The sequence below is a fragment of the Lissotriton helveticus genome, chromosome 11, assembly GCF_964261635.1.
Source record: "Lissotriton helveticus chromosome 11, aLisHel1.1, whole genome shotgun sequence".
In the NCBI taxonomy this organism is placed as follows: Eukaryota; Metazoa; Chordata; class Amphibia; order Caudata; family Salamandridae; genus Lissotriton; species Lissotriton helveticus.
This window is the reverse complement of record NC_136072.1, coordinates 624,990,338-625,007,171: the sequence shown is the minus strand read 5'-3', so window position 1 is coordinate 625,007,171 and position 16,834 is coordinate 624,990,338. Positions and strand designations below refer to the sequence as shown.

General features: G+C 46.7%; 1 protein-coding gene across 8 annotated transcripts in view; it reads right to left on the bottom strand.

Moving 5' to 3' along the window:
- Positions 1–16,125, bottom strand: part of ANKMY1 (ankyrin repeat and MYND domain containing 1) — a 639,442-nt gene extending 623,317 nt beyond the window's left edge. For 3 of the 8 annotated variants that reach the window (XM_078666447.1, XM_078666450.1, XM_078666454.1), the window contains exon 1: positions 15,486–16,125. The gene's annotated coding sequence lies outside the window, so the exon portion shown is untranslated. The remainder of the gene's footprint in view (positions 1–15,485) is intronic. The other 5 variants (XM_078666449.1, XM_078666451.1, XM_078666448.1 and 2 more) reach the window with 4 other exon arrangements.
- Positions 16,126–16,834: the final 709 nt, after the last annotated feature.

The window sequence follows — 16,834 nt, the reverse complement described above, 5'->3', positions numbered from 1 at the left end:
TAAAATTACACGACGCACCGCCCTCATCCTGCACCGCAGCCTTTGCCTACCTCCAGCGCCATCGACTTCAGTTTGTCAGCTGACGACAGCGCTTCAGCAACAACGATGACGCTGCTTGCACCGTGACCTGCCAGCACTGCGACGAGCACCACATTCACTTCGCACCACGACCCTGGTCTCAACGACGACACCACTGGACGCCTCCCCCGAGCCGCTGCCCGCACCGCGACCTGAGGGCCCCGCACGCCGCACCGCTGCACTTCGCACCGCAGCACTCAACCCCTGCCGACGCCAGCGCTCCTGACTTCATCTGAGAGGCGTTTGATCTGCAACGTGTGTGACTTCAAGGGCCCCGACGACTCCTGCACCGACCTCTGGAACCGACGCCGGCGGACGCCGTGCTTTCGGAAGCTCAACAAGAGGTCGCTGATGCCCTGCATTTCTAAAAGGTACTGTTTGTGGGTCTTCCCGACACCGCAGCTGGCCTGCAAAGCTGAGGTCAGCCAGAACTGTTTGGATTTGTTTGTTCACAATGCCGCAAAAGCACCAGACGGGACTATTGACATCAAGGAACTGTTTTTCAAGCATATTTTGATAACTAAATATTTTTAAGTACTGTATTGTGGATTTTTATCGTTTTTGGTCTTGTCTAAGTATATAAAAATATTGGATATTTCCCTAAACTGGTGTGGTGTCCTTTTGTAGTGCTTACACTGTATTACTGTTGGTTATGTGCAAATGCTTTACACACTGCCTCTAAGATAAGCCTGACTGCACGTACCAAGCTACCAAGGGGGTGAGCAGGAGTTATTTTGGGAGTGTAACTCCCTTATACTGACTAGAGTGGTGATTTCTGCCCAACTTTGGCACAGACCCTAGCCGACCAAAAATCCCATTTCTAAAAATGTCTAAGTGTGACTTTTATAAGATACACATTAAATGCCGTACACAGCATAAAAGCTCCTTTAAAATCTTTCAATGCGAAATGTCATTGCATCAAATAAACTGCCAATCATGCATATTACAGTGTAAAACCGAGCCAAACAGCGATTTAGTACAAAAGTGAAACTGTATTGAAAGACAACTCAGTGGGTTTCAACTATTCTACCTCAAGATACATCAGTTGCATACAATCCATAAAACAACCGGCAAACGTGTCTTATTGGAAACACTGTGACACTACTTTTACCATAAGAATCTCTTTGGGCAGTAAGGTATGAATAGTTTACATATGTTGTCTAGGTCTGTGACGTGCAAATTCTTTTGTACCTGGAAGCGCTGGATGCCGGAGTTTTGTAGCTTCGCATTTATTCATGTGTTTTTTAGATATAGGCCTGTGTATACTTCATTGCAGTTTGTTTGAGACATTCACTGCTAGAAGAGGGAATATCTCACCCAACATGTTCTCAGATACATTTATTTAATTTTTGTGGTTAAAGTGAAATCAAGTACGAAGATAACGTGAAGGCTTATGAATTGGAAGCGGAACAGAACGGTATACAGGCCTTCCTTGGATCAAGCACTTGGCCTAGGTGCTACCTATGTTTGAAAAGATGAAAAATTAGGTTTCCATTATTGGGAAACTCAGAAAACAAAAAGGTGTAGTAAGATAAGGCAAAACAAGCAAGGCATCCTGTTAAATGATTTACGACCACTTTCCCTGCTGAAGAAAAAAAAATCACTTTCAAAAACTCACTAAACAAAACCAAACCTCTAATTCATCCATGTATAAAACATAAACAGACACTCAGGGAAATGGCGATCACGGCATCCAGTCACGTAGCGAAATACCCACCGCCGATTTATTCATTCCAGTCATACATTGAGAACTAGACAGACCTCCAGCCAATCCACACACTTCCTCTGCAGCTGATTGCAACACACACATCCACATACACCCCCTTCATTCTTTAATAGCACAAAATAAAGTTTCAGAGGGCACCCTAAAATAATCAGATGATAATCAGGAACCCCAAGAAGAGACAACACGATTTACTAGCATGTTGCCAGACAGTCATACTTCCAGACCCCTGTCCACAATAAAAACAAGCATTGGCAAAGCCAATAGATCTCAGCAATGCAAGAGCTATTAGCTTTGTCAGTGTGTATTAACCATTGCCTAGTGAGTAGGCATTGGCATGGGGGAGTGCCCTAAGGTAAACACCCGACTTGTAGAAAAATAGAGCAACATATTGAAAAAAAAGCAAATATGAGACCTTTAGAGGCTACTCAAGATGAAGGTCACTGTGAAAGGGAGAGTAGAGGGTACATAATGTTTAAGTAACAGGGACATGAGTAATGAATGGCCAACTTCCTTTGTTTGAGCAGGGGAATCAAAAGTAGCCCTGGGCACAGTGTGAGATGAATCAGTGTCATACTATTGTACTGTGTGCCCATATGGGTTGGGAATACAGTAATTGACTTTATTGTGTCTGTCATTGTTGGAACCGGCAGTGTCTGGTTGGCTAAAGGAATGCCTCCAGCCTGGTAGAACCTACCACTCCCATCAAGGGCAGGTGATCATACTAGCTGTATAATCCGAGCTCACCCTTAGGTAGCTTGGCATGGAGCAGTCAGGCTTGCTACAGAGGCAATGTGCAAAGCAAAGGCACAGCAGTCACTCACAATAAATACACTGAGCATCACGAAAGAAACTTCACAGAGGATGTATGTAACATTAATATTCAATACACATTCAATTACTATAACATGAACATCACATACTTTTGGGCATAAAACACATTTGGAAATATTACTAGCAGTACTAGGCCCACTAGTATTGCTATGATATCAATAGTATGCACACTGTGGACAATTCCTAATCTAACCCCTACATCCCAATAGAGAGAGAGAGCACCGTTATGCAATGCACAATATGAAAAATATGCAAATACACTAAAATGGAACACTATTTAGCAGCACTGCGGGCCGGAGCCACAAGGGTCCACCCAATGTCAAATTTATTGTGCTTCTGATATACAATCAATGTATAAAGCGGCACTGCCGGCCAGAGTCGTGAATCACAGTTGGTACGCACATGATCACTCCCACTCACACAGTTCGGCAGCCACTCGGGAAGTTCACCTACAGGTCCCAAAACACAAAGGAGTTACGCAGTCTCTTGACCCGCGTCCAAACTGTCTCAGAAGTGTCCTTCAACCCAGTCAATCTCTCTCGCTACTACCTGGCTCCAAGATGTCTTCAAGAGGGGCCATGTGTGGTTAGGGCAGTTCGTCTGCCGCGACGAGGGTAAAAAAGGGAGCAACCCATGAATGGGGAGTAACACAGGGGGTCATCTCGGTAGGAGGAGGTGCCCCGATCGGTACAAGATGATCCGGGTCGTGCCCAGGCAATCCAGGCATAGCGTCTAGAGTGCGTCGGTATGAGTCACACCAGACACTTCAGATTTCAATTCCACACCTCCCTGGAAATGAGGAAACAATGACCAGTGCAAATTGAGATGGGTTTCACCAGGCAATTCCGGACACACACAGTAAAGAACTGCAATTCCTCACCTCCCTAGAAAGTAAGCACAACGTCCGATGCACGATGACACAGGTTGCACCAGACCAGACAGGTCACATACACACAGGAGCAAGTTCTGCGCAGCCACATGAGGTAGAATGAGGCATTACAATGGGTACACCCCCACCTCCAAGGGACGCACAATGTGAATCTGACACCACATGTAATGAGCATGCAGTAGGCGTGTCACACGAGAGAGATGAGGTGCGATCGATGAAAAGGGCCATGCAGGGTCCCGCAACCGGGGAATCCACTCCCCACCAACCAGACACTTGTGAGTGTCAGGGTCCCTACAGTACAGGAATCACATGTCTTAGATGCGGGCAAGATTTCTGGGGCACCATACTAGACAATCCAGTCTCCAGGCACAAGTCTTAGTTCCACACTCACACCACCCTACCAGTTGGGATTCAGTAGCCAATGTGGGCACTTGAGAGGGCACCGATCTCCCGATGTCACAGGTCGATGGCGTAGGTCCCTTGTGGGAGATCTTTGATATACTTGAGAGCTCAGGGAGAACAGGAGACCCGCGTTGGGCCTTTGGAGAGCACACTTCAAGGTGCCACACTTCAGCAGGTCTTCGGCCAGGCCAGCCTCTATTTGGACAGTTCTCTTCCAAGTGCACAACACAGTTCTCGGACAATGTGCACCTCGCAGTCCAGGTTCACCGGTCCCGTGTACCCTCAAGCATATCTCACCTTGTGCTGAAGGATGACACCCACAGTTATACTGTCATGGGCCTTTGAAGTTAAGGGTGGTTTTGGGGGCTTCCCTTTGAACCACAGATGTCTCCCCTAAATTGTAGGCCTTTCTGCAATGGGGCTGTGGAATGCAGACCTTAATCGTTAGTGGGCCCATGAACCATCCCATAGAGACTAAGGGCTAGATGTAGGTAAATAGTATTTACCGATTCGTAAATACCGAATTTTACCGATTCGGTATTTACAAATCGGTAAATGCTATGTAGGTATTGTTACCGAATAAATTAACAAATCGGTAAAATTCGGTAATTACCGAATCGGTATTTACCGATTTGGTAATTGCCATTGATTCCTATGGGCCTTGAGGCCCATAGGAACCAATGGCAATTACCGAAATCGGTAAATACCGTTTCGGTAAAATTACCAAATTGACAAGGGGGACAGGGTGTCACTTTGACACCCTGTTACACTCCTGATTCAGGCTTGTGTGCCTTGTGACACACATACATGCCCTTAGGGCATGTATGTGTGCCACATGGCACAGGTGTACATGCACAGATGTGCATGTACACAGGAATTCGTTATTTACCATCAAATAGTATTTGATGGTAAATAACGAATTCTTAAGGGCCTGTAGCACTGTTTTCAGTGCCACCTACATCTGGATTTACCGATTCGGTAAATTTACAGATTCAGTATTTTACCGAATCGGTAAATTTAAGGCCCCCTACATCTCAGACACCAAATACCGGTCGGTAACGGCCGAAATCGGCCGTTACCGACCGGTATTTGGTGACCTACATCTGGCCCTAAGTGTCAAAACGATCTCTAATTCGGAGAACCGGGTTTGAGTCTCGGCAATGACACTCAACATCCTGTGATTCTGGGCAAATCAATTAATCTCCCCATGCCTACAAAAAATGAATGCGTCCTTGTGTTACGCAACTGGTGCTCAAATAAAGCCCTCTGGTACCTGGTACCTTTGGGTCAAGTTTGCGCTTTATAAAATTGAGAAAAAAGAGGCCTGCCGTTCTTGTGAGATGCTCATACTTTATGGCTGTTGGTTGGGGAATGCACAGATGTGCTCCCCCGACCCCGGATGTCCACTGGAGCCAGGCACCAAAGCGCACAAGACTCTTAGAGCATAGAAATCTCCATATTCTATAAGTGCCATTTCTAAGCGAGTTATGCCCAATCCCCCTTTTACAAATGGGAAGGGTTTGGCATGGTGACTCCACCGATGGGAAATATAATGAGGCTATTGCAGCCCGAAGTAATGTCAACCACTTCCCCATGTTTACCTATGGGTACAGCAGCCCTCATAGGTAGTGAAAACACACACAGGTATTCCTCACTACCTGAGCGCAAATGCGCTAGTGTGCAAACAGATTCCGCAGCACCAAGGGGTGCAAGTTCACCCCCAGAGTCTGCACGGCAGATTGAACATGGATATAACCAATGTATGTGTCAGTGCAAATGCACAAGCCTGGGATTGTGCACATACAGAAGCCTACAATGGCAGGCTGCACATGAGTTTAGTCACGATAGATGCCAATTCGCACAAAATGGTCTGTAATGGCAGACCGGCCCAAGCTTCACAATATTGTTTCGACGCCACTTCCCAACCCAGGTAGGATGGGTGCGCGTACTTTCCTGCGGCAAGTACGGCTGGGCACATAGGCCTACCCAGGCCCTATCACCTTTGGTGTGAGTGTGCACACCACCCTGCCCGGGCCACCCGGACATGGGTTGACCCCCTTACATTTGAGATTGTACCCAACTGACCTGCAGCGGCGAACTGCACCTAGCCACAAGTAAAATGGATGAAAGCGCGTGGACACAGGCCTGCAACGGCAGACCTGACCCATGTGTTAGAACCCATGGGCATACAGGCATGGACTCACGGGCCTGCAATGGTAATCTGGGCATCTATTCACAATGCCATAGGTGCCAGGACGCATCCTCAAGCCTGCAACGGCAGACTGGACACGCAATCAAAACAGCACAAGGGTCTGTGCGGACACCCCGGCCTGTACTGGCAGGCTGGGTGCACAGTTAACACCCCTTGGGTACAAGTGCTCACTCCCAGGTAAGTTTTGGCAGATCAGCCCATGTTTCTGAACACCGTCTCAGCGGCTCTTCCAACCCTGTGAAGGAAGGTGCACGCACTACCACTCTGCTTTGACAGTGAGGACGTGCTCAGGGCCCTGAGGCCACACAAGAGAATTGGCAACACCCAAGGAGTATCCCATGGGAAGAGCCGAACCCCGGGGCAGGGGAATCCCCATGTGGGAGGTTCCTCACTACCTGGGCAGTGTTCATCCATATGTACCTGCCTGGCCTTCAGCCTACCACCCCTGTGCGTCCGTCAGGGCTTCCGGGGGGGTTGCCCTCATGGTATGGAAAGATATACTCAGGCTTGGCTGAGGCGAAATGATGCATACTCAGTGCTACGTCCCCCTCCTAGAGAGTGCCGTACCCACACAAGGTACATGGTGTACCTATTTACGGGGCGCACAGAGGTATGGCACCTAAATCCATCGCGCATGCAACCCCTTCCCTCTGCAGTACAGTGGGAAGGTGCCCAGATTCATAAGGTGTTGCGTTGAGAGTCTGCAAAGACTAGGAGGAAAAAGCTAAAAGTTTTCAGATAAATCCACCTAAGAAGGGCCATGTCCAACAGTCATCTTCTGATTTGTTGCTTTTCGGCTGGGCTGGGGCGCTGCAGCAGGGACACGGATTATGGCAGCCAACACACTCACAGTATGCAGCATGTGCTCACACATACAGTACAATTCACTGCGCAGGCCTGCAATAAAGACAACTGCCATGCGCATACTGGTGTGTAGTAATTAACACACCACACGGCTCAACCTGTCAATCACCTAGTATTTGTGGCAAAGCACAACTTAGGGTAGCTGAGAGAGAAAAAGTTCTACTATAAAACACAGGTAAGTAAAAAAAAAAAGTCAAACTTCCAGTGGGGGCTGGAGAATGTGTTCATGTAAGCATGGTTGACTCCATGTGCACTCAAGAATGTATACCGGATAGTGAGAGAATGCATGGTATCTGTGGTGTTCTTGACATGGCAGTATCCCTCCGTGGGGACCATTCAACCTGAACTACAACCTTGGTCTACACTTGTCATCGGAAACCTTCACCTGCACAGAAGTCATCCCTGGCATAAGGGATAGCACACTGTACGCACATTTGCCATGACAGTGAGATCTCCTGACACAATACTGGCTCTAGCATAATGTTTTAATATTGTGGAATCCTTGGAATTATGTGGCACACCCTGGCATAATGCTGTGTTCAGGAGACTTATTACTGAAGTTGTTTTCTTGGTACCAGATGGCCCTTGCTATCCTGGCGGTTGTTTCATGCCTCGTGTGGGTACATGTCCTCATCTATATTGATAATGCTCTACATTCGAAGACGCGAGCCTGTAAGAATAGTCAAACTTTAAACGCCTATAAGGTCTCTATAACCGGAGTGGTCGCGCGGCTGCATGGACTTGTAAGAAATGTTTGGCCTTGAGGTCCATCAACTGTGTTTGAGAGATCTATTTAACTTTTCTTGTTTAGATCCTAACCCCTACAGGTAAATACTCTGTCATAATACATGACTTGAAAGCGACAGGATTAATAAGCAAAAGTTCAATGCCAAAAAGAAGGAAGATGCTATAAGCTTTTTAATACATTATGGGGCATTAAAAATGGCATTACTAAAAAATTTTAAGTGCCTGTAATTTTTAAGGAAAATATGCTGAAAAGGAACTATTTTGCCACCATATTTTAAAACGTTTTTAGGGACATTGAAGTCATATATTTTTAGAGATAGAGTCGGGTCTGCAGGCAGATGATGGAAGTGCTGGGATATTTCACGAGAACTATTTGAAACCAGTGGGTTTTTTTGTTTCTTGTTTTTTTGCAAAGGCACAGGGAAATTATGTTGCGAAAGGGCACAGTTTTGCCTTATTGCTAAAAACAAATTCTCATTGTTGACATTCATGAAGTAGCCAGACTAGCATAGCGCAATATGGAACAGGTATTTACGCTCCACTCCTTTCAAGGTGCACCATTCACTACTGCTACCATTTGTCCCTGCAGTCTCCTTGCCCTGTGCAGTCTGAAATAAAATGAAGCATGGGTTAACTCACACCAATAAGAAGCAATGCATCACAGCAAAGTGTCGAGGTCGAGAGAAGTGGAAGCCTGGCTCTGAGAAAAAGAGGGAAAGGGACAGGGAGAATGTGTGTGTCCAGTACTGCCTCATGGAACCTTGTCATGGGTGGCAATTTCAGTCCGACCGGGATTTTTAGCCTGCAGCACTTTGAATTATGGGACCTGAAGTTACATTTTCCCATTGTAACTATGAGCTCCCCAGCCCAGGTGTGTGAATTGTGGGTATGGGATGTGTGTTTGGCTAAGAAGTCAAGAGTGGGTCAGGGTGCTACTAATTGTAAAGGAACTCTTCACAGCTATGTTTACCGCTTTGAGGAACTCTTTGCTTGCCTGTGTGGTTCTTTGTGGGTCTGTGTACATGTGCTTGTGTGCACGAAACTTTGCACCTGCCTGCACTGCTTGTCTTGGTGCCTGCTTATCTGCCAGGATAGCCACACTAACTGTCAGACGTCTTGTCTCAAACCATTGCACTTAGGAAAATTCCCTGCATCAGTGGTAGATCGAAGATTATTCATGCAGACCAGCTGAGAAAATCTAGCAGTGTCTTAATCCAGGAATCTTTTTGTTCTGGCCTCTAAGACTTGACTGTGCAACCTGCTGGCTGTTTATTGCCAGTCAAGAGTGCAGGCAGAGCCAAAGACATCATGATTCAGTGAGACCCCAACACCCTCTGAGGATGTGGGGCATGATTGCCACCCAATGGCTCCTCTCCTGGCACAGTGAGTTGGACGGACTCAGCCTCAAGTCCATGCCATCAGCCTGCCTGACGGAACTGCCTAACAAGGCTGTATGTGCCATCAGCCCTAACAAGTGTCACTCATCTCAGGTTATAGTAATACATGTTTTAAAGTTCACAGCATTACTATAAAGTACACAATTACACAAACAAATCAGCTCATCAAAATTTCACAATGTGTCCTTTATAAATGTTTCATCTCTAGGCCTCACATTCTTCAACTTTTAGGCTTATTCATCTGTGTGGTCAGTCAGGAAAGTGGGCGTAGCCAATACCAGACCCCAGCTCTCTCCAAGTACCCGAGATCATAATTGGTAAACAAATGCAGTTTGAGCTCATTCCCTAGCATGGTTTACTGGTGTGAAATGCTCATTGGCAAAGGCACACAACCATACTACATGTTGCAACTGTCTGGGCAGTTTGTATGTCTTATGATTAGCTCTCCCGGTTTTATATACCCATCTAGAGCAGGTAGCAAGAGTACTATCAGTGAACAAGACCTGAAACCCTCAGTGTTACCGACGCTTGTCTACAGTACACAACGGAGAGCACATTCAGTGTCCAATACACGCCACTGCCACTGTGCACATGAGCTCATAGGAACAATGATGTTACCTAAGCTCCTTGGGCGAAGGCAGCAGCAAGTACATTTATTGACCAATGTCCACCACCTCCAGTGTCTATCTGAGGATATCTAGATCGGTTTCAGTGACCAAGGCACAACAATGTTAGTGCTTTCCTAAGCTTTTCTACAGCAGGAAACAGGGAGCACATTCAGTGACCAATACCAGTGTCCACCAGAACTCACTTAGAGCAGGAAGTAATAGCACTTTCAGTGAACCCTGAGCTTATGTAGAGCAATCTCAGTGACCAAGTAACAATGCTGTCAGTGACTACCAAGCTCTTCGGGAGCAGGCAACAGCAAGTACAGTCACTTGCCAAAGGCCACCACTACCAGTGTCTACCTCAGCTCATCTGGAGCACTTTCAGTGACCAAGGCAGAATGCTGTCAGTGACTGCCTAAACTCGCCTACAGCAGGCCGCAGATAGCACTTTCAGTGAGTAAACCCCAGCAGAAAGGCGTGCTTCCCACCAATCCAGGCAGTAGCGAGCACATTCACTGAGTACACCCCCCCAACAGAAAGGTGTGCTTCCCATCCCTTCCCAGACAGTAAAAGGCACATTCAGTGATTACAACTCTTCAACAGACAGATGTGCTTCCCACCAGCCGAGACAGCAGAGAACACATACAGTGAGTACAACTCCTTAGCAGCCATGAATGTGTTGTATATAAAAGATGTCCATGAGTCATGAATGGCCAATTGGTGCCTGTAAGGGTAGGAGATAGACGCTGTGCTCAAGGACTGCGCGATTCTGCGCTAACACGCTTATTTTTAAACCGCTGGCATAACGCTGCATTTTTTGTGTCCATTTTGGATTTTAATTTTAATACTTTATATTCTTCCTTAGCGCTTATTTCTGGCCCCTCACTTGCATTTAAAACTTTATCTTGCACCGCCGTTTGGTGGGCCCGGTTCTGGGGTGGTGAGGGAGCGCCATACTGGTGTAACCAGTGAAGCCGGACGCCGCCATCTTGGTGCGGGTCGTGGCGCCTGGGGTTGTCTACTTCCGCCGGCCTACTTAAGGCGGAACCTGCTGGACGATCTTCCCTGGCCAATTGGTGCCTGTAAGGGTAGGAGATAGACGCTGTGCTCAAGGACTGCGCGATTCTGCGCTAACACGCTTATTTTTAAACCGCTGGCATAACGCTGCATTTTTTGTGTCCATTTGGGATTTTAATTTTAATACTTTATATTCTTCCTTAGCGCTTATTTCTGGCCCCTCACTTGCATTTAAAACTTTATCTTGCACCGCCGTTTGGTGGGCCCGGTTCTGGGGTGGTGAGGGAGCGCCATACTGGTGTAACCAGTGAAGCCGGACGCCGCCATCTTGGTGCGGGTCGTGGCGCCTGGGGTTGTCTACTTCCGCCGGCCTACTTAAGGCGGAACCTGCTGGACGATCTTCCCTGGCCAATTGGTGCCTGTAAGGGTAGGAGATAGACGCTGTGCTCAAGGACTGCGCGATTCTGCGCTAACACGCTTATTTTTAAACCGCTGGCATAACGCTGCATTTTTTGTGTCCATTTGGGATTTTAATTTTAATACTTTATATTCTTCCTTAGCGCTTATTTCTGGCCCCTCACTTGCATTTAAAACTTTATCTTGCACCGCCGTTTGGTGGGCCCGGTTCTGGGGTGGTGAGGGAGCGCCATACTGGTGTAACCAGTGAAGCCGGACGCCGCCATCTTGGTGCGGGTCGTGGCGCCTGGGGTTGTCTACTTCCGCCGGCCTACTTAAAGCTCCACCTTTCTCAACGCGCAGCGGTGACGCGCAAGGTGGCGCCTTCCCTGCGCCTGAGTCGTGCCAGAGTCCTGCCCGTCTGCGCCCGTCAGCGTTCCGGCAGCAGACGGGGCAGGACGGCTGGCAGGCTTGTTTGGTTGTCAGGTATTGTACCATTGATTTTAATAATGTGTTATTTTTATTCGTCTGAGACTCTCTTTAATCTTCGTCCGACGTTAGGGCGATGCCACTCGGTTTTTCCGGGTCATCGGGCCTTTAGAAAAGGCTGTCAGGTATGTGGTTGGCGAGCCCCTCTATATAAGAGACCTACTCATCCTCCTTTTGAGACTACCCTGACTTGTGTACTTCTCAATACGCGCTCTTTAGGGGGCCACGCCCTAGATATATGGAATTTGTTGGCGAACTCTGATATATCCTGCCTCTTTCTTACCGAGACATGGCTGAGTGATTCCTCTGCTCCAGACCTAGCAAATGCCATCCCACCTAATTATACCATCTTTAGGAGAGACAGATTATCTGGCCGTGGGGGTGGTGTAGCGATTATTGTTAACAACCAGCTGCACTGTACCACCTTTCCGGTCGATAATATTCCGAACACCGAGGCATTAGGTTTTACTCTGCATCTGTCTCCTCAGTATGCTTGTACTGGCATTCTGATATATCGTGCCCCTGGCCCTTTAGGTTCTTTTGTGGATGAGTTACAGGCTGCTCTATCGGTCCCTTGTCTCAAATCCAAACATTGCCTTTTGCTGGGCGATTTAAATATACATATGGATGAGGCTGTCAATTCCGACACGATAAAGCTAATGGAGGTTACTGGAGCATTAGGACTCACTCCATTCATCCATGTTGCAACACACAATAAGGGCCATATTTTGGACCAAGTTTTTTCTACGGTTCCCATTAAGGTACTTGTCCCGCAGCCTGTACTATGGTCAGACCATTCTCTAATCACTTTTAGCCTTTCGAGTTTTTCTCCTGCTAAATTGAACCCTGTGACATGTACTAAGCGTATGTCCAGGCCGTTTCATCTATTATCTAGCGAAGCGTTACTCCAGGCTTTGGCACGTTCCCCTTGCACTCTGTCCGGCAGTGTAGAAGTTGACTTACCCCTCTATACTGAGTGGCTTACAACTATACTGGCGGATCTGGTGCCTGAGAGAGCTGCCAAACCTGGATATAAACGTGCTTCTGCTCCTTGGTTTTCATCTAAGCTTAAAGAAGCCCGTCAAAGCTGCAAGAGAGCGGAAAGAATCTGGAGAAAAGATTATAACTCTTGTGAGAGAGAAAAATTTAAAGATCTGACCAGATCCTACCATAAGATGATCTGGAGTGAAAAAAAAACCTACTTTGAACGTCGGATAGATGATTCGCTTAACTCCTGCAAGGAGCTTTTTAATATTGTCAGAGACTTCACTTCTCCGTCGCTGGCCAAGTCTGCTCAGGGTCATTCTAAATCTTGGCTAAATGAATTAGCTCATTATTTTTATGACAAAATAATCACCATTCAAGTCGACCTGGCAACTTTTTCTAAGCAGTCACGGGTAGTTGATCCGGATGCCATTTCTTCTGTGAATCCCACTCTCTGGGAATTTCCGCAGTTAAGCCTTGCCGCTTCATTAGACTACTTGACAGGCTTGAAATCGGGCTCCCCTTTAGATCCTTGCCCGGTCTCTTGTCTTAATAAAATAGCCTCTGTGCTAAATAGTCCTATCAACTCCATGCTAAATTCCTCTTTTTCTTCTGGCATTGTTCCACAGGCGTGGAAGAGTGCGCTTATTCTTCCACTAATTAAAAAACCAACTCTGGATCCCATCATACACGCCAACTATAGGCCTATTTCTCTCCTCCCTGCTCTGGCAAAGGTGGCGGAAAGGCATGTGCACCGATCCATCTCAGACTTCATCGAGAATAACAACATGTTGCACAGTACTCAATCCGGGTTTCGTGCGAATTACAGCACAGAAACCGCTTTACTGGAAGTCACCACTGCCATCAGAGAGGTTTTAGACTTGGGAGGCAAGGCCATGTTGGTTTTGTTAGACTTGTCGGCGGCGTTTGACACCGTTCCCCATGACACTCTCCTAATTCGACTCTGGGATTGTGGTCTTAGGGGGACGGTGTGGAACTGGCTTAGGTCATTTCTAGCCAACCGCCGGCAAACGATCTGGGCGCCACCTCACTCCGCAGCTATGTCAGTCCTGGAAGTGGGGGTCCCTCAGGGGTCTATTCTTAGCCCCCTGCTTTTTAACATCTTTATGGCCCCCCTTGCAGAGGTTGCGGAGTCGTTTGGCGCTCAGATCGTGTCTTACGCTGATGACACCCAGCTCTTGTTCACTCAGAACAAGAATGAGATGTTTGATGGGGCACGTATCAGAGGCTGTTTAGAAGCAGTCTTCGATTGGTTCAAGAGACACGGCCTGAAATGCAACTCCGATAAATCGGAGCTGCTTTTTTTTGGGTGTGTCTCTGAACCAAATTGGAAAAGTTGGTGGCCTCAGGATCTTTTCCCTCCTACCAATGCCAGTACCAGGGTTAAAAATCTTGGTATCATTGTAGACAACGAGTTGACTTTTGGACCCCAAATAGCCAGTCTTGCAGGGAAATGCTTCGGTATCCTGAGGATGCTCAGGAAATTTCTTCCTTTGATTTCCGTGAATCATCGCAGGGTTATCGTTCAAGCATTGGTAGGGTCTCGCTTGGACTATGTAAATGCCCTTTATTTGGGTCTCCCTAAATACTTGGTAAGGAGACTTCAGGTTGTGCAAAATTCAGCTGCACGGGCCATTTATGGCCTTCCTAGACGAGCGAGTACTTCCAACCTGCTTAAGGAATTGCACTGGCTCCCTATAGCCAAAAGGGTGCTGTTCAAGAGCCTGACTCTAACTTATAAGGCTCTGCACGATCTGGGCCCCAGGTATATTAGTAAACGGCTCGCTCTGTACAAACCGAGCAGAGCTCTTCGCTCCGCCTCCCAGCTCAAATTGTGTGTCCCATCCATCAAACGCACTCGTCAAGGGGGGCGCTCATTTCACTACCTGGCTCCATGTGCCTGGAATGAATTGCCTTTTGACCTGAGACAGGCCCCTAGTCTGATGTCTTTTAGAAAAGCTTTAAAAACCTGGCTGTTTAGTTAGGAACTGTGTAGTCTTTTATTCCCAGTTATGTTTTCTTTCCAATAAAGGTCCTCTTCGTCAAAGCGCCGGGACACTCCTTTGCGAGTAGCCGTTGCGCTATAGAAGAACCCAATTAACATAACATAACATAACATATTTAGATTGTTTTATTCAGGATAGTTACAAGTCCAGATATCAAGATGGTAAATAGGAGACCCCACCAGGAGTGACCTCCTTGTCACTCAGCCTGCCTCCAACTGCCCTTAGGCTCAGGCAAAACCCCCAACATTCTATGATGTCACCAGGAAATATCACAGTGACATCAAGAGAGCAACAAGGAAATACAAACTCATGAGAAAGAGACAAAGTCCCTATACAACAGAATGCTACTCACTCACCCACATGCAGCAGAATGCACATTTAGTGAGTGCACGTAACCAGCAAATGGGTGTGCTTCCCACCAACCCAGGCAGCAGAAGGCACATTCAGTGACTACAACTCCCCAACAAACAGATGTGCTTCCCACCATCCAGACACAGCAGAGAACACATACAGTGAGTACAACTCCCAAGCAGTCAAAGATGCTACACACTAACACGCATGCAGCAGTGAGCGCATTCGGCCAAAGTCCAGTGCTGAGGGGGCCCCTGGAGCTTGGAGGCCCCCCCTCACCCCGCGGGGGCCTGTGTTACGCCCTGATTTTTTTTGTATGAATCAATAAATAGCACGTTGGGAAACGGTCCTTTTGTAACGCGCTCTGACAACTTCGGGTAAAGTTCACACTGTATAAAACTACATTACATAAATAAATAGCAGCCGGGAACCCGGGAAGGGCATGCAGCAAACCACAAAACAATTACCTGTACCTTCTCTTCTTCACAAACGAGGCTGCAGTGCTGTCCAGCGGCGCGTACCACGGTGGCAACTCAGACAAAACTTTCTCAACACAGAAGCTGGAATGCACCAGACGCCAGTCCGAGCATCCCTGATTAAGAGGAACATTCTATGTCATTGGATAGTGCTAAAACGCAAAATATGCAGCCATGCAGGCACTGCTGTTGGTGTATTCCTTTGCGTCTGCGTTTCCATGGATACGGACGAGGCGCGCCTGGCTCTGTGACACGGTGTGGTTTAGGACCTTGTGCCAGTCCCAACTAACGCTGGAAGCCATACTGGAATAGTAGCAACTTTATAATCACGGACGTCTTCGAATTCAACGGTCCGCAATCACCGCATCTAACAAAACGAATAATACTAGTTGCCCCACTGTAAACAATCACCCATACTAACATTTTCTACATAAACAAACTTGGTGAAATTGCTTGTCTCCGCAATCGTGTCGGTAACTGTTTGCCGATAGTATTCATTGTATTAATAGGAAGTGAAGCAAGGCTCTCCCGTCTCAAGATGGCCGCCACGGTGTTCAGCGAGCGAGGGATTTTTTTTTATTTTCCGTTCTACTGCTTCCGATAATGTAATCTTCTAAATTCTTGATCTTGTTAGGTGCTTGTTCACTCGTAAATTTGAATGTCAGAGCTCATAACATTTCTAAAATCCACAAGCGTGTTACTTCTCCTATCCAGAGTATCTCGTCCTGGGACTAGTCCCGTTTACCCATTATAAAACAGAATGGTAAACCAACACCTGGAGCGGATACAGCAGGTGTCAAAACGGGTCTCTATCGGGCTCTCCATTTCTGCCCTCCCCCTCGGGGTGACAAAAAAATCTTAGCACTGCAGCAATACCACCATTCACTGTATTTGAGCTAAATTCAAAGAGACTCGTTAAAGTTCTTTTACAGTCTCATCATTTCAGAACGGCAGTATTTTCAATATTGCTTATGAATCTTATGCAACTAACAGCCATAGACAAAGCAATTAACCCTCACTTGCTGTAGGTATTGTTACTTTTTAGGTCTCGCCTGAGCCTGCGCATGCGCTGTACGGCGAGACATTTCATTCATTCATTCATTAAGTCTTTATTGCGATTTTTCATCATAAAAGACAGGAATAATCAATTAATTACAAATTTCACCCATAAAATACACCACAAAATTACAAAGGCCTAAAACTTACAACTATTACATCAACACAAATAATAAATAAATACATATATTTTTACATTTTAAAACCAATTCTAAAAAGAAATTAAATATATGACCCGCATAAAGACTTCGAGCAAATATCATAGTTAAAAATCTATTAAAAAA